Source organism: Sturnus vulgaris, chromosome 9, assembly GCF_052056855.1.
Source record: "Sturnus vulgaris isolate bStuVul1 chromosome 9, bStuVul1.hap1, whole genome shotgun sequence".
Lineage (NCBI taxonomy): Eukaryota > Metazoa > Chordata > Aves > Passeriformes > Sturnidae > Sturnus > Sturnus vulgaris.
The window spans coordinates 15,886,762-15,905,908 of record NC_142251.1 but is presented as its reverse complement, the minus strand read 5'-3'; the positions used below and the strand labels follow the sequence as shown (position 1 = coordinate 15,905,908).

Genomic DNA, 19,147 nt, shown 5'->3' with positions numbered 1-19,147 from the left:
GTAAGACTAGTATCTCTCACTCTCCTTTCGTCTTTTTTTTCCTTATTTTTTTTCCTTCTTTTTCTTTCTTCTTTCTCCCCTATCTCTGGAGAGGGATGGTCATAACACAAGTGAGCAGGGAAGTTAATCACACCTATTACATTTTGGATATACCTTTTAAACTAGCTGTAATTTCCGCACATTTCAGGTTTTCCAAAGGTGTTTTCTCTTGTGTGAATGAATCTGCTGGTGTTTTAATGTGTTTTGAAAAATACTACAATGTAGAAAGGCTTAGGTGAGATTTCTGTACTGAAGCCTAGTTGCAAAGTTACTTGTGGAGTGACTCTTCTGACTGGAAAGTAATTAGTCATCTGAGGGATTAATTATGAAATTCTTGTGCTTCTCTTAATTTGCTTAGATACATAGGTGCCAGTGATTTCTTTAAAGTGTGAAATGTTTTCCTGTAAGGACTTAATGTCATGGGTTTTATGTTCTGGGGCAAACTCTGGAGGTCTCAAGGACTAAGCTGAATCAGTTTGGGTTATGTTGCTTGAAATGGATTCACTGAAATCCCACGCTGTTAGTCTGGCCTCAGCTTTGAATTGTTTATTATCACATGTAATGAAGTCTAAAATACTTTCCAGTTGATTTGTCTAGCAGGTAGTTTGCAGTTAGTGAACTTGTTTGTTCTTTATAAGAAAAATGAGGCTAGAAGCCACTGAAAAATATGGGGGAAAACATTTTGGAGCCTTGATCTGTTTTCTGTAGCTACCCTGTCAAGAAGGAGCAGTCAGCCAGAGGCAATTGCTAAGGTAGAATTAATGGAGATCTGAAATATACTGGTTTGATATTTAAAATGTGATAATGTGGATGTTCTTTATGTTCATTTATGCCTTTGCTTGCTGCAGTGTTAACTTGTTAGCTTTAATGAAGGCAGCTTTTACACAAGTGCTAGAAGTATCTCCAGCTAATGCAGCACACGCTCATTCTTGGCTTGTTCTTTCTTTGCTTTCTTCTCTTGCCTGCATACACCCCTCTTCCCCCCAGAAGTAGTGCAGTGATGGAGCAAGGCAGAAAAATGAAGTGTAATAATCTCAAAACAAACTAATAAGGTTTACCCTCTTCCTATCCTGTATGCTTTCTCTTCATTCTGACATCCATCTGGTAAGCCATTGAACTGCAATGTCCTTAATGACTATTTGATTGAGATAAGAGAATTTAGATTAATTGAACCTGTGCTAAATGTGGTCATGATAATGATCGACATGATGGACATATTTCAATGATACATCTTCAGAATCTTTAGAACCATGGCTAAATTCTGTAAGAGAGAAATGCATAATTATACTTTATACTAATATAAACAGCCTAATGTTCGGGTTTTGTTTATTATTAATCATGACAGATAATAGTAACATTGTTAAAAGAAAGCACCACATCTAGACATTAAAAGCATGGATTTTCACCATGGACCTAAATACAACAGTAAATACAGTTGATATTTGCACCTGCTATGCAGGTAGAGGTTGATTTAACATTAGAAAAGTGCAATAATAGGATATTAAAATGTATACTGTATTATGATGTTTGCAGACTTTAGATGCAGCAGACAGTAAAACTTGTTTTCATGATGCTTAGATTATCATACTTATCAATCAGAAGTATGAATATTTCATAAGTATGGTATAGCAGAAGTCCTTTAAAAGAAAATGGTGAAGCTGAGGCCAGCTGGGGATTGCTGTTTGCAGGCTGTCCTTAACTGTGTTTATTGCTTCCCCTTTTCCCGGCAAATCCAGCATTTAAGAAGGATTGTAAGACCCGTGTAATCATTGAGGATTTACTTTCCTGGTGCCTCAGAGCTGCATTCAGCAACAACATCATTGTTTTGTTTTTAAACATACATATCTTCACAAGGTACAGATAGATGTTATCAGGTAATATTTTGGATAGCAACAACTGCAAATTGTTGCTTGAAATTAACATTAGAATTGTAGGTAGACATAGGTTCAACTTTTGGTCTTATATTGACAGAAGGCTCTATAGTTCTACAGCCATCTTAGATACAGCTGATGTAAATTTGGACTCAAGCTAATGAGGTCAAGTCTCTTTTCCTTTTGTGTCAGTACAAAATATTCTTAATTCTCAGTTTAATACTAAAATATAGAAGAATTCTAAATATATAGTAGTTAGGCTAAGGTTCAGGTTAGAATAGAATAATCTCTGCTGGCAAAAGGTTCTGGTGTCTGCTGAATAGAGGGCATAGTATTCTGATAAACTGCTTAATATTTCTTAATGCTTAATGTTTCTGAAGATTAGGGAGTGTAGATTGGTAGATTAATTAAATTAACAGTTTAACAGAAGTGGTTTAGAATTGCAGTTTACCTTACATTGTTTCCAGTCTTGGCTTCAATATGGGCAAAAATTTAGAAACATTAGTGTTTATTCATGTGCAGTTTTCCTTTTATTTGCATAGTATGCAAGGACACAGTATTTCTAAGTATCCTTAGCAAAAAAAAAAAGAAAAAATAAATTGGTAATGGGAAAGGTGAAAGAATCTTTATAAATGTAATCTTAATATTAAATTGCTCCATCTAGTGGCTGTCTTCTAAAACTGACATTTTTCTTTAGTGATCCTTTAGTAATGATTATGCCTCTTAAGAATTTAAGATTGAATTCTTCTTTTACATAGAAAGCCCTCTACCAAGGGAACTGCACATGTGACAAGGTACAAACTTTGATTTTCGTTTCAGTTTCCTTTGAGGATCTTTACCGTTTATTTCAATGGAAGCAAGCCTTATGTGTCCAAGTGTCTCAACTGCTTTTGACATCTTCATTTTAGTGCCTTACTCTCTTTGGTTCGTGTTCTTCTTGGGCCTGGGGGAGAAAACAGAGAGGCTGGATTGCATAAATAGTACAATAAGGATGAAGTCAAAAAGTTGAAATACACAGTGAATCATGTACTGAGTCCAGCATAGTGAGATGCATCTTGTGTCCTAACATGAGAGAAATATCAGTTGCAGATTGTTTTATTTAAATGCCTTATCTGGCACTGATACTGTACTTTTCATAATAATAATAATGAGTAATTTAATGATTTGTTAATGTCAGTATACTTTGCAAGCAATTGGAATTCTTATGCCAATCAAGGTGAAAACACCTGTGTTTCACAGCTGTATGAAAATAGGGAGAAAATTCAAAAGAAAAATGTTCAAGAAGAGATTTAATCCAGACATCTCTGATGCTTTCTTCCTTTGAACACCTTGAAAAGACAAAAAAAAAAACAAACAAAAAACCAACCAAACAAAAAAGAGGGAGTGCTTGAGGAGACCTGCATATTTCTTGCTGCCCACTGCTGTGATCTCTTGTATAGCTGTCTTTAAAGGGAACCGAGGTGCTTAAGAATGCAAAATCATAAAACAATGAATCACTTTCAGGGTGATTGTTTGGTTGTTTGGTATTGTTTTTCAGTTTCTGAATAGTGCCCAAAACTGTGCAAGTGAAGTCCTGCAGAATACAAAAAAAAAAAATTAAAAATGAAAAGCAAGAAAAAGGGCCAGCTGAAATAGTCTAGATCCAGATTTTAAGTACTAGATTTTTAAAAAAGAAAGTTATCTTTGCTTGAAAATGTAACAGGTGCATTGGACTTGCTTGCTCTCCTGTCCTTTATTTTTGTCATTCATTTTTCAGTTTTGGTTAATATGCTGCCTGAATTTCCTGGTGGATTAATTCTCTCCTCATTTCATGTCTAAATACTCCTTTAATATTAAGAAACTGCTCTATAAGACTAGAATAGTTTAATTGTATTCCAAGACTGTTGTTTTTATTATTCACTTGAATAATGGAACACAGACCAGGTAGTGCACTTTTCCAGACTTCCTCTTCCCAATTAGTTTGGTCACTTAAAATTGCAGATTGCTATTCCTATCTTCCTTTCCCAGGCCACCAAATATCACAATTGTGTAACTTCCCTACATACTAAGTAAAGTTTCCTTGCAGTGTGCATTTTAACTTCAACTTAACTGTTGTACTTTTGGCTTAACTTGCAAAATTTGAAATACAAGGTAGCACATCCTGATAATAGTGCATGAAGAAATAAATAATTGCTGTGAAATGGAATGGTACTTTATCTTAAAACAGTAGAAATGTCCTTTGAATTAATTAAAAACACATACATGAAGTCTTTCTTGTTTGCTGAGGCAGACATATTGTCAGAGTATTCCTTATGATGATTTGTACTGGTTCAGTTCTGCTCCTCTCTGGGGTTGCTGTGTTGTGTCTTTATAGTGATTTTGATATTGGAAAACATCTTTACCGTTTTACTTCTCATCCTATCGAAAATGCCTTATTTTTGTAATGAAACAGAATTGTTCCAAGCCTGAGCCAAACAGCAGCAGTCCCAGGAAACAGTCAGCCTGTGCACTGAGGAAGACAACACTTGATGCATGCTCCTCTGTTTTTTTTCAAGACGTGCTCATCAGAACCTGACTATTACTCACATGCAGCGTAAATAAATATTTGGCAATGACCACTTTTTCTTTAGCCTTCGTCTTTGCTTCTGTAATACTTCCTTGGTTTTTAGCAGAGTATGTCTTTTTAAAAATGTTATGGGTAGATGCAAAAATGGTGAGGCTGTTTATCTTTTTGCAGGTTACTGAGAGTACCGATGCTGATCCATCTGATCTGAGCCTTTTCTCTGAACAACTTCCATAGGACAGTTCAGGACCTGCAGAGTTGTTGGGGTTTTTTGACGTTATCCTGGACTTGAAGAGCTTGCTTGTCTCCCAAGTTTCTGAAAATTTTGGTCTAGTGCACCTTCTTCATTAGACCAATGCCATGAAGTTTTAATTCTGTCAATCTGTCCTGTGACATTTTGCATTTTATGTTGTTTACTGTATCAGGTTGCTTATTTCATAAGCTTAATGCTGGATTGTGTGACTTAATTGAGCAAATAACTATTATTCTCTTTCATCAAAAAGTTATTCTAGATCTCCAAGCGTGGCTAACCTCTTTCATTTTGGATTGTAATAAAATCTAATCTTACTGATTATTCAACCCTTTTTGATCATAGATGTTATCTCCCTGAAAGAAATAAATGCCACATTTTTTTTTCTTTTTTTTTGTTTGTTTCTTTTCAGTACATTCTTAACATTGATGCTTTTTCTAGTTCTGTCAAGTTGAATTCCTTCTTAAAATTTCTTTCATATGATTCTTATTGAGTATCATATTCTAACTTCTGTTGTGTTTCCATGGTTCTCTTAGCTAATTGAAAAGAACTGATTTTCACATCCACCTCTAATCAAAAGCTCTCCGTTTTAGTGGTGTGTACTGTGGAAAAGAAAACCAGCATGTGACTTCTTGTCTTTAAATATTTCCATGCTGACAGATAAAAAAGCATTCTACTCAGTTGTTTTACTCAGGTTTATTTTGGTTTGGGCTTTTAACCTCTGATACCATGTGGACTTCAGGAATAATTACAGTCCTAATATTGTAGCTAATCTAAAATCATTTTAATTATGTCTCATCCATGACTGCAGAACAGATAATGGACTATTTTGGTGCTGCTTTCTGGATTTACTGCTACCAAAGCAGAAGTCCATGCTGAGAGGCATTTTTTCAGTCCATCTAGCTCCCCATGTCTGCATTCATGTTTCTGTGAAATTGTGAATCAAAGCTTTAGAAGCAGAACATCTGAAGCAGAGTTAGGCATTCTTATTCTGGAGAGGTGGAATCACATGGTATTTCATTAGCATGCCTAAGAATCCTTATGTAGAAGTCCTGAATGTCTCTGTTGTAAAGACAACCAGTAAAAAGGACCAGAAGTGACACTGTGTACTTGGCTTTTGCCAAGACTTCTGACACTTCCTGTGTTTATTGCTAATGTGAACTTCCCACTGTTTAATTAAACATGGCTGCTCATAGCATCCTATTTTCTTTAGCAGATTCCAATCACAGCAGTTATTGTCAGACTTGACAGACTGGCAGCTGGAGATATGAACCAGGCATAGCAGGGAAAAATTTAGGTGTTCAAGGACTTCTAGATCTCTCTTATCTTTTCAGTTGCTTCTCTTTTCTTTCCCTGTTTTTCTAAACTGAATTTTGTCCTGTTATTCTCCTAGAGTAGACTTGTGGGGTTTAAGTTTTCTCTCCTGTGAGTAAAAAGTGGGTTACGATATGCAGAGTGATTCAGAAAAGAATAAGGGATTGCAATGGAGGCAAACACTCCCTAGAAGTAGCGTTTTTCAGTCTACTTTCTGGGTTTAGCATTAGATTTGTGTGTTGGAATGTAGACAGGATGTCCTTTTCAAGCATATAGGTGCATTTGTTTAAAAATGCTTGTCTGGAAAAAGTCTATATATTGTGTCCACAACAAGCAAGGCAAGGGATTCAACCTCTGATTAAAGGCCCCAGAAAAGTCCTTGTGGGAATTGAGCTGAGACATAAGTGCAGATGTAGCTGCTGTATGTATCAGAATGTCTTGTGCAAGCCAAAGTTAAAAGTTGGTAGTTGGTATTTGAGCAAATTAAGAGTCTGCAAGGGTGATGCATCTGGATCATACGATTTTGTGTCTGTTAGGAGGTAACAGGCCTGTGTTACATTACAAAACTGTAGGAGGATGCAGTGTCTCACAAGGCTATAGCAAATACACCTGACTTACTGAGAAACAGAAACAACACCTGTGATCTTTCTAGCGATGAGGTTGTTTCCTAAGGCTGATAGGATGTTTTGCTAAGATGGATTGGTAGATTATGTTGAGCTTAGTTTGAAACTTGCCTCCTTTAAACATAATGTTATGTCATGTTTGTTTGCTGTGAGACAGTAATCACATACTTCTCTGCATGTTCTCCTGCAAAGAGGTCTGCATCATGAATTTCCTGTGCACCATCACATTTTTTGTTTGCTGCTTCTAGGGCTATTCGAAATGCTTTCCAGTTACAAACCTAATTGTTCAGCTTGCCCATGTAACTTGCCATCCTCACAAGGTTGCATATCTGATTTTATGACTGTTTTCTTTTATTCTACATAAGAGGTGTCTTTGAAATGACCTAAAATAATTGCTTTACTGTGTATGGCAGTTATGAAAGAACACTTGGGTTGTGGTGCTCAAATAGCAGGGTCTGCCACTCATGTGAGGATATGGAAAATTGTGGTTTCTCAGCCTCTGAAAACAGATATATAGTGCTTTTCTAACTTAGTAAAGGCTTGGAGACTTGGCAAAAATAACTGGGTATTAGTTGCTGAAAAGAAATTTGGCAGGGCTGACAGGGGAAGCTAGGAAAATCACCAGCAAATGTGTTAAACTTTGATTCTAAGCAACCAAAGAATAGCTCTCTTCTCGTTTCTTGTGTTAAGTCTCTGTGGTCACTTGGAGAAGAACAATGTGACAAATAACAATCCAAGTGGATCAGTTATATCATCAGTATAATCAGTCATATCATCTTGCTTGGTTTCACTTCTTGATTGGGTAGCTAATTAGGTATTAAAGATTTGTATACCTTTGTAATTTCTATTTCATTTAGTTCAGAAAGTGCAGTAGGGAATCTCTGCTTTTAGTAAGATTTAACGGCAGCACACAGGCAAAGGAGACTGCACTGCAGCAGGCAAATAATGACTGTGGTTTTACCACTGCAATCCTATTTGAATTGAGTAAATCCAGTTTATTGGACTGAGAATACACAGATTGTCTGACTAATTTATGTATAGTAATGCTTATGTTTTTTGAGGCCTGTCCCTATGTGTGTGTGCTTTGAAGATGGGACTGTTTTATGGTGTTCTTGTGTGGTCTGCCAAATATTTGTTGTTTTGTCCTATAAGTCATCCTTGAAGGTAGGGTTGCAGATAACTTTTCTGTTTGTTCTGAGATTCCCAGATGCCTAAAGGCTGTAGAATATTGTAAGCCAGAGCATGGAATCCTATATAAAAAAAGGACTTCAGCCATAATGCATCTTTTGCTACTTAGCATCAGTGAATTGTTATCCCACAGAAAGTCAATAGGAAATAACCTGACTGTTTATCTACTTGAGAAAGTTCAGGAGCAGCTCATTAGCATCACATAAGTAAAAGCAGAATCAGGTTTGTGTATCAAGAAAGTTCATATGTAGAAGACAATTGAAATAACAGGAGTGGTGGATTTTTTTGTTTCACCTTATGGAGAGAGATTAAAAAGATAATACTTCTGTCTTTATAGTGAGTTCCCTGAAGGCCACTAATTTAAATTCAAAAATGCCAAACTGTTTTTTGGGATGAATTAGAAACTTTGCCTAGGGCATGTTAATAGCTCTCCAATGAAGGAACAATTTTCCCTGCTCTACAGGGCAGTTCACCTTGTCCAGGTTTTGGTTTTATTTAACCGTTATTGTGAAGACACATGGCCAAAATATCATCTGCTGTGTATTATTCATATTCTTATTTAATTCATATTTTATTATATCTAATTTTATTATATATTATTTTATTTTATCTTATTTTATTATATCTTATTCAATTAATATTTTTCATGTATTTTCATCTTTCTGTTCCTAACATGAAGTTGGGGCCCTCAGTCTGTGTTGATTTCATGTTGTTTTTGTAAGTGGAACAAACTTCCTTAATCAGTAAAGCAGAAAAATGGATGGAACCTGTTTTCCAAGACTATTTCCAGAGATAGTGGATAGTATTCACTGGAGGCTTTTGTTAATTTAAACTGTTGAGTTGGCAGTCTTGGTCACTCTCTTCCCACTAGGATGGGGAATACAAGGTTTTCCATTCCCACTATTACCACACATTGTGTCACTGATGACTGAATGGGCAAGATGCAAGGATAAAGGAAGTAGCTGAATTACTCTGCTCATTTAATCTTCTTTTAAGTCTTGAGTTTTCAGGAATAGTGCCAATTAGAAAAATTGTAATCGCAGTCTTGGTATTCATATGAATTAAGTGTCACAAGTGAATCAAATTCTGTATTATGGCTTTCCTGCAAGGATTCTAATTCTGCTGGTTTGACTTGGGCAGAAGCTGATGTATAGAAGACCTCATAAGACCTCTAGGATCAATGTTTAGTATTTGCCTCAGTTCAGTGATTGTTTTCTTTTATGCGACTTTTTAGAGTGCTCTGACAAGGGAGGAATGAACAGCTTATTTTATCAAGATTTATAGTCAGTAGCTTCTGTAGTCTTGTGAAGAAGACGTGCTGTGCAAATAGCAAGGTTAAAGTGATTGCACATGAAGTAAATACAAACTTCAGCTAGTATTTCATCCTGAAAACCAGTCTGAACAATACTTAGATAACTTCATGTAATGAAAGCCTTTTCATAATCTTGACCCATATACAATTCTGTCAAATCCAAGGTCAGATAGAATTTAAAAAATAAGCTTTATTTGAACTTCTGTAACCATAATTTCACAATTGCAAGCGTGCGCTTTAATAAAAAAATAGCACTAGTACTCTGTGGTGGGTTTTTAAAAAAAAATTCTTATATAAGTCTCAGAGTTTGATCAGTTGTAATAGAAAAGAAAGTATTATCTATTTGTTTAGGAAATATCTTCTAAACCATTGCAGCAGCAGACAAAAGGAGTTCATTTCAAATTGATTAATGTTCTATAAGTACCTGGAATTGCTTGGTCTAGTCACTTTGTTGCTTTCTCATCTCTCTGAAAAATCAAATGAAGCATCTGAAGATACCTGATTGATGCAGTCAGCTTTGTACTGATATTACAGTGCATTTCAGGAAATGTTCAAAGCAGGGCAATAATTTTCAATCTATTTTCAAGCATGCCACAGTAAAGTTTTTCTATCAGATTATACGAAGTCCATTTCCCAAAGAATTGTGGATTTTTGTGTTGTGCATTTGTGGGCAGGTGCTTTTACGTGTGGAGCTTTATAAATATGTATGAGAAAATGATGTGTCGGTGATATTGCCCACTGCTGTAGTATGCCATGGTGCATTTTTTTTCTCCATAACCCATACTGCCTCTTTTTCTTGTATACAAGCTTTAATTATTTTATTTGCTTAGAAGCCATGTGTAACTTGGTTTCATTTCATAGGTACGTACAAATTTTCCAAATTGCTGCAGAATGTTTCAGGACCAAATCCAGTAATTCACTGGTAAGGATGTTAAAGTACAGGAAACTGTAACAAAGAAGATTATTTCCCTCCTAAATTGAGAATTTAGACAAGATAGTATTACTAATTTCTATTTTTGTTTTTGTCAGCTTGCAAGGAAAGCATGAATTACCTTAAATTATCAATTCCTCAAAGTCTTAGATGTGGATGTGATGTGGCCAAAAGAAGTTCATGCACCTCAGCTTCCTGAAGCTGCATAAAAATCTTACTGTTGATTTGGTTTCTTTATGAAAGCGTTCAGTGAAAGAAAAGCATAGTCTTTAGTATCCATAAGCTGTACATGCAAACTCTGCAGGAGATCTTGAGCTGCATTAAAGGTGGAAATACAGAAAAACGGTAAAATTCCCTCAGGAACCCCCTCCTGTTCATAGCAGAATGACTGGCTGCTCGCCATGCTGCCATGGGCTGCTGGCCAGCACCAGTACTCTGTGACCCCTTCTGACATAGCTCATAGGGACTGGAGGATGAGTTAATGCTGCTTCTAGCACCATTAATGAATCAGATTTTAAATGTGGATGTGAGAAAGTCCATTGCTCTGAGAAGAAACCAGGAAAGAGAAACATTCTCTTAAATTCAGATTTTGTGTAGCTGAATGAAAGGTGTCCTTTTCTTCTGATCACCCCCATAAACGACATTGTTGATGTCTTCTTACAACAGCATGAGAAAATAAATAAATTATTTTATTAGCATATGGCCATGATTTGTATAGCATATCCTGTATGTGTACTCTGAAAGCTGCCTGATATATAGTTTTCAGCGTTGTTCCATCTTGGTCTAAAATACAATAGAATATCCACTGGTTCAGGATGAAAAATAGCAGAACACATTTAAGCCTGTACTTCCATTGACTGTGATGAGGTTAAAAAAAGACATATAAATTCTAATATGCGTAGCTATTCTCATGTAGAAATACTTAGGAAAGATTATTTCAAGATATTAATTCTCAGAAATGGAATGCTGACACTCTTAAAAATTTATTGAACACATTTTATGAAAAGTATTCTGCTGTCTTTTGAAAGCAAAGCAATTCTGTCCTGAAAATCTGGAAGTGGAGCACAAACATGATGAAATCAGTCTCAAGATTGTTTTGATATAGACCTTAAATAGGGTCCCCTAATGATAATGATTTACCAAAATTATTTATTTTAAGTAGCTGAAGCAGTAACACAAGTGAATATTCTTTTGCAGTATAAATTGTATTCATTTCAGTCGCTGTTTGCTTGCTTATTGCTACAGTGAAGGAGGCAAAACAGTTGCATAATCAAGTCTTTATTGTATTGGTGTAATTTGCATGTTTTCTTTATTGTTTTAGAACCATCACAAATTATTATGAAACAATTATTTTCATGCTGTATTGCTGAGTGAATTTTTCCGTATTTTGGGGGTTGTGTGAGAAGGAAATATCCAAAGACATTAGTTTTTCTGTTACACAGCAAAGTATATTTCCTCTTTTATAAACCTTTAGCGTATGCAGCCTGATTCTTTTTTACTGAGGTGATTTTGTGCCACAGAGTTTATCAATAGTGCTGTATCCTGAACACCTTCCTTCCTAAAACTGTACTTGTATGAACAGGGCCATTGTTTTCAGCTTGACTACATTTACAGGGATGTGCTCTCTGTAAACTTGGCCTAATGAGACCAACTGCAATGTAAATGGAAAATTCTTCGCTTGAATTCATTGCAAGTCTGAACTAGGCTTACAATGGCACTAGTTAGGCTCCCCCATGCTGTTTGAAAATGTACTCTTCAAAAAGAAAGGCATAATCAATAAAAAGGTGTGTGGTTTTTTGGTTTGTTTTTTGTTTTGGTTTGGTTTTATTTGGTTTTTTTCTGTTTAGATGTGGGGTAATATCAATGCTTTGCTTAATAAAGTTGTTACTGACGAGCAGCTCTAGTCTTAGTCTGATCCTATTCTGAGGCTTGATTATCAAAGGCTGTTCCACTGCCCTGTGCTAATCACAGATCAGTTTGTGGCCCTATGTGTTTTGTAGTCCAGTGCCCCACAACTCCTTCACCTTAAGTATACCACTCCTGTTCTCTGTGTGTGGCTAAATATTGTAAGCAAAGTTCCAAAATAATTCCAAAATATCATAGTTTCAAAAAAATTCTACCTCCAGTTTTAGGCTATTTTCTTATGGATTGTAACAAAAGACAGTAATTTTCAGTGTTCAGGTGTTTGCAGTTCTTAATTCAATCTAAATTCAATGATTTATAGAACGCTACAGTTTAGCTAAGGCATTTTTTTGATATAATAGTGTATGGCACTGTTTTTCTTCCAGTTCTCTGAATATGTTTCTTTTTCTAGGTTAAGGACAATTAATTCCATCTAAAATTGTCTTCTTTCTTCTTTTTTAATTAGACCTAGAATGTTTTGCATGACATTGTAGCACTTCTTCCCCATTCTATTTTTGTTTTGCAAAGTGACATGCTGAGTCTGTGCTTGTATTTTGTAGTGTTTGCCTTTGGTCGGCACTGTGTCAACGCAAAGCTTTAAAAACAATAAAATACTGACTTTGAGGGAACAGAAAGGCTGTTTATCTCTTCAGTTCTAAAATTATAACAATAGTCTCATATATAGTTTATATTAGCACCTCTATCAGCACTGAGCCACCTTCTCACAGAAACTACATCTTCCAGACCTCCTGAGTACATGAAACACTTCCCTTTAGAAAGCAATTTCCCTGCAGAATCAGTGAGCTTTGCCACCTCCTTGTCCTTCTTGAAATGTCCTGTGCTTCTGGCCCTTTAATTTAATGTGAGGCATTCCTGCACTCAGGCAGCAGAGAGACAGATTATGGCAGAGGCCAATCAGTATTATGAGAAATATATAATGAGCCATTCAGCCTGCAGAATTCTGGACAGCATAAAGGGGAGACACTTTAAGACAGCATTCTCAAAGTCATCTCATTAGCCTGGGAACCAGGGCTAAGAGATAGAGTTCTTAATCAGAGAGTGGAACTTGCTTCTTGTGCTTATTGCAAGCTTGTTTCTCTGAGGGTTGCACAGTGTATATTCAAGGGGTCTGATCGCTAAGCTGTAGTATCGTGACCTGTCTTGAGTTTCTATCATTACTGCTTGCAGACTATGAACTAAATCCCAAATGGTAGCTCCATAAAACAGTAAGCAGGAATATCTGAAGGTAACCAGAATTTATAGTAAGTTTGGATTTTGGTTCCTTGCATTAGTAATCCTCTGAAATCAAATTGTTTTCACACACCAGTAGTGCAACCAGAACTGGGTATGGAATCCAATTTTCCCCAAAAGCTTTTCTTCCATGACTATTTTAACATTAAATATAAAGTTGATAGAGGCTTGAGCCTCAGCTCCTGAGTGACAATTATACTTTCCCCTTCAAAAGTATGTTTTGGAACTAATAATTGAGATCACTATATAAGGATAGGAAGTATATAAGGATAGGAAGTATAATTTTGTGAGATTCCTTAAATAACTGGAAAAAGCTTTTGTTCTGGAAAGAGGAAGTGTGTAGGTATGCAGGGGTGGGAGGGAGAGGGAAGGGTGCATAATAGTTCCCACTGTAGTACAAACTAAGCAGGAACAGAGCTATCAGCAAAGTGGAAAATAGGAATCAGCTTTGCTTCTAAGGAAAACAACTCCCAGGAGGAAGCAAAAGCCCATATGTAATACCATAACTGCTGATGTGCTGTTACTTCCCACAGCACAATGAAAGTTCAGCTCATTTTGTTTCTTAAAGTGATATCCATGAAATTATGGAAATTCTCATATACAGAGTTTAGCACAGGGCATCTACTAATATAACAAGTCACCTGCTGCAATGTGTATTTTCCTCCGTTATTCATCTGCAGAGGGAGAGATAACAGCAAAAAAATCTCATGCAATAGGGCCTGAAGGGGTATTAGAGCATTTTCTTAACCAGACCTCTTGCTCCTACACAGTCAGCTAAGCCTATGACATGCCAGAGAATCATCAATGTAGGAGAGGTGACAGTTTCTGAAGGAAAATTTTAGCCTTACTTCAATGTCTAGCTGCCCTTATTGAATCCATGCTTATAGATCAGTATTTATCTTATTTGTGAATTCTAAGCTTTGAAATCTGTGTCCCTTATTTAAGCAGTAAAAAGGTGCTGTTGCTCATGTCTTGCCTACATTGAAGAGGCAGGAATAAATGTTCTCTTGCAGATCCTGGTGGGTGGACACACGATGAAATTTCTCTGACTTCCATCCACCAAGGAAACTTTTGCAGCAAAGTGGATGTGCTGGTGTCCTGGAGCCACCATGTGACATGTGGCCAGAGAAGCTAAGCGTTAATTGATACAAAGCCTTTGCCCCCATAAATACCCCAAATGTAGTATTTCAAAATAGTTGCATTGGTAAGTACTTAAGGTTGTCACCTGCTGTTGTCACTTGTACGAAGTAAGAAAGCTGGGGTGATATGAGGTAGGATCTCTGCTTTATGCCAGTAGGAGTTTTGTGTACATGAACATACACTGGAAAAATTGTTGCTGCTGTAATCTGTTCTGTGCATTATGGCTTAACTGTATTGGTATAATCACATCCCTGTTACATTCACAGTAGGAGAGCTTTGGGGTATCCCTGCATTAGAGTGCCTATAGTAGAGCTATAGAACGAGCAAATGGCAGGTACGTTTCTGTATGAGACACTAATTCTTATTTATTCGTGTTGCTATAGCTTCACAGTGGAGTCTGAGGCCCTTGCATACAGAGTAAGGGAGAAATTTCAAATCCTGGAATATCAGGGTTTTGCACTTACAGCTCTCACCAGGAGGCTGCTGTCACGGCTGCTGGGAACAGATTGATGCCTGAAGTGCAGCCATGGAAAATATGTTAGTTGAACGCCCCCTAGCTGAAATAATTTTCAGAACATGGCTATGACAAAGGTTTCCTGGAGATTTCAATATACAGCTGGGGGGAATTCCGTGTTCAGGCTTCCTTGTTTGTTGGTTTCAGCTCAGCCAAGCAGTTACTCTGAGGATGGATACATTTCAGTTCATATACTGATAATTTTAGAAAAGTATCTTGCATTAAAAAAAGAATTTTTTGTTCCTGTTAATTAAGTTTGTACAAATTTGGACATATGAGGCTGTGCTTGCAAAACTCATCTGAAAGCTAGATTAGCATAGATCTGTTTCTACTTTAGAGTCAAATTGAGCAATCCTACAAATACAAGTGTCACAGAGCTCTGTTGTAGATTGTACAGATACTTCTCAAAGCAAGAGAACTTTGTGTTTTCTATTAGTAAATTGACGGAACTTTTAATAACCAATAGCTTTGGCTTTGTCTTCATTGAAGTAGACATTTTGATACAGGAAAAGAAAAGAAGGAAAACCCCATTCCATGTAGTTAAGATTTTGACTTTATTCTGTTCTGTACACAGGATGGCATTGATTCTATCTCCTCCTTGATCAAGATTGCTCAGTGTAGATCCATCCCCAGGAATTTCTCAGAGTCTGCCAACACTGTATACATTCAGGAGTTTTGATGTATCCAGTTAATGAATGATTTCTATTGCTCATATTCTCTCTTTCTCTCCTTCTCTGTAAGTCTCATTTTTAGTGTCATGTTAGAGGGAAGTACATGGCCAGTTTAAAAACCCCAAAGCTACACAAAGTCAAATATCTCAGATGATATGCTTAACTGCTACTTGATTTTAGACAGGCTCTGCTATAAGAATTTCTTTAACCATTAGAAAAGTGTTACTTAGCCAGGAAGTGGGTGATAGGCTTGTTAAAATGGTCATACAGCCCTTCCTTTGCAATGCTGACATTACTGCTTACACACAAAATAGAGTTTTTGAGGATGAAGTAGTATTGTAACAGTAGATTAGCCTGGCAGCTGCAAAAATCGAGCTATTGAAGATTAGAGACTCCCTTTCCTGACATTATCAAATGAGGTTTTGTTGTCTTGCGGTTTTCTGTGCATGTAAGAGTGCATGAAAAGGTGGACTGTCACCACAAGCTGTCTATATTTTATATTTCCTCAAGCAAAGTATACAGAACTGAGCAGGAGTAATTGCTAATGTACTACAGCAAATGCTGTCTTCAAGTTTACAATAAGCATAACAAAAGTATATTCAGTATGTCTCAACTGCTAAGCAACAGCAGTCGTGAGGAAAAAACTGACAAAGGTTCAGTACTTTCCTCCCCTCCAATTAGTGCTGAGTAAAACCTGGTCTCCCTTCTATTTCAAAAAGCAAAAAGTAAGCTTTTAAGTGACTTGTAAAACAACATCATCCTGGCATTCTGCAGAATGTATAAAAGCAGCAAAAAGACACAACCTCTGTTTTTGCCTTTTGGATCACTGTTATGTTCAGACATCTCTTTTCTCATGGCTGCAACTGCAGAAGACAAGTCCAAAAGTTGATGTTCTGTCTTTGGGGAAGACAAGACTGGGAGACACATGATAGACTACCTGAAAGCATAAGATGGAAGCTCCTTTCCAGCTGCAGCTATCTAACATTTTAATGGTTACAGGTGTATTTCCAGCAAGTACAGAGGTTTGGGGTTTTTTTAAAAATGAAAATCAATGAGATCAAAAAGTGAAATTTTAAACTTACTTTTGCACAATTCTTTATCAAGTGTGATCAGAATGTGGTCTATGGGTAAGACTACAATAACAAGGCATGGCAATTATCTGAAAAACATCCCTTTACTTTCTCACAGGGTTTTTTTCTGTATTAATTATTCTTTATTGTCATTTGAAAAAGGACAAAATTACATTTCCTTCCTTCCTTCCTGTCTGCCTGCCTGCTTGCCTGCCTGCCTCTCTTTGGAAATCACACTGATAATAGGCTACTAAGTAGTAGGGAATTACTACATTTATTAGGTCATCCATTTTAAAGCAGTTATCTAAAGCATGCTGCATATGAAAATCTCCAACAACTACACTGGTGTTTGTAGTTTTTGCATAAATAAAGAATTGATGGGTGCATCTTTATATATTTTGTGCATACTACTTTCAGTTAAGAAATGAATTTGCTGATAAAACACTTGAGAAGATTCTTAGACTTGAAAAATGAAGAAAAATATGTAAGTTAGACAATAGCTTACATGTATTAGTCTTGCAAGTCTTGAATATGCCGAATTACAATTATTGTCAAACATTACTGACCTATCTACCTGCACTAAAATTAAACAAAGATGACACAAACTATGACATGCTATATTAATATTTCTAACTGTTGTTAACTAATTTCACTACCACCTACTAATTAGTTACTGAGGCCTAAATCTAATACAATTGCTGTTTTGTATCAAAGTAGCAAACCATTATAAAGGAACAGAGGAAATGAAAATTTAAGGTGTATTAGTTTAGCATGTGTTTAAATCATGCTGTCAAATTACTTCCGTGTTTGGCTAAATAGGTAACTTTAGTCATGAAAACTCAGCAAAAGAAATTTACTCAGTACTTAAATACTTACAGTCATACAAGTTTGAGTGCATAACATTGAGTCAGGATATTGGCTTATCTGTGAAATTGACATCTTTACTACAAAGATCTTGTTTGGATCCTAATTTAAAAAAAAAATCTAGTTCTAGAGCTTTCTGTAACAAAATATCAATACAATATCCCTCTGTTACAGGCACTACAGCATGCTCCTATTACAAACAGATGGGTTATCTAATACTCATTAGTGCCTCAACCATGAGGTTTTGTTGCCTTTAGAGTGTAATCAATCAGGAGGGAGAACTATTTGGTGGTTGTCTAGTGCTTTAGCAATTCATTTGCTATAGATCCTCATTAGAATGGAAAATTACAGCTGTAGAAATGGCTTTGTTTCAAGAAACAGAAGCACCTTTTTTCTTTCCCCTCTTTTTGAAATAAATGTTCCATGGTTGTAGGTGAAGGACATGGGCATTGGAAGAAAAGCATCAAATGGCTGCTGGTAACCTATTTATTACATTTTTGGCCATCAGGGAAGTTCCCTGCTCTATACAGCTGTGCTGGTTGCTGCTTTAAAACTAAGTTCTCTGAGTTCTACACTGATACAGGAGAAATAACCAAGGCTGAGAATCAGTTACTTTTGGAAGTAATGACATGTGATTTTATGAAGGGTCACAGGAATTGCAGCATTTATTTCCTTTGCAGACTGTTTTATGAAAAGGGAAAGAAAAAAAAATTAGGATATCAGAGTCAGAACTCATGGGGTTTCACATTATTTTCCCGCAGAGAGCAAGACAATTGGCCATGATATTTTACCACTGATATGGTATAGTATGAATTGACAACTATTAAAGTTCAGTGCAAATCTAACTCAGCTCTGCAAGTGTGAACAGTCTTTGCATGGTGGAAGAAATGTTAACAGTTGGCCTCCGTGTATGGATGTCCTCTTATGGAACCACTTGCTTAGTCTCAAGTGTGGGCTGAAGAAGAAAGAACATGCAGGCAGAATAAGTGTCTCTCAGAAGACAGGATTAAATGAGAAGTTTTTCTCTGAGGTGGCTGCTCTTTGGCTATTTTCCTGTAATCACACTTTAACATAGAGATAACCAAAAAACTGCATTTCCATAATGCATTTATTGGCTCTCCCTCTTACCGTAGTCCATATTTCTACTGGGAAATACTAGATCAGGCAAAGAGGCTTCCATAGATTTGAAGAAAGTTCCCTTGCTTGACCAAGGAGTGTGGATGGCTGATAACATGGCAGTGTTAGGCCACACCTATGCAGGCCAAATTCAGTCTGTAGTGCAACATCACTAAAGCTGATGGACATGGTTTCATTTGCATAACACATGAGACTTCACTGCTCCTGGCTGTCAGTCTGCTCCTTGCACTGATGTTACCACCCCTGAGGCAAAGCTGGCACAAGAAGATAGGTGAGTTTGCATCTCTGCTTATGTACTTTTCACCCTGATGGATTAATGCAAATTCAGCTTCATTGTTCATGTAAATTAAGATATCAGGTTTGGAGTGACTAGAGAGAGGTGTGGACTTTTACCTTTCTGCTGTCCTTGCTTAAGGGAACAGCCTGTCACAGAGATAGGTAACTTTGAAGGGCAGCAACACTGATTTGCACTAATAAACTTTTGGAGCCTTCTCTATGCAAGCTGTACGTTTGAATTATTTTCTGGAA

The 19,147-nt window shown here is 36.6% G+C and overlaps 1 protein-coding gene across 1 annotated transcript in view; it reads left to right on the top strand.

The window, feature by feature from the left end:
- Positions 1–19,147, top strand: part of LOC148222823 (uncharacterized) — a 500,146-nt gene that overhangs the window by 5,633 nt on the left and 475,366 nt on the right. Inside the window, exon 4 of the mRNA XM_088169937.1 lies at positions 4,627–18,890. The gene's annotated coding sequence lies outside the window, so the exon portion shown is untranslated. The remainder of the gene's footprint in view (positions 1–4,626; positions 18,891–19,147) is intronic.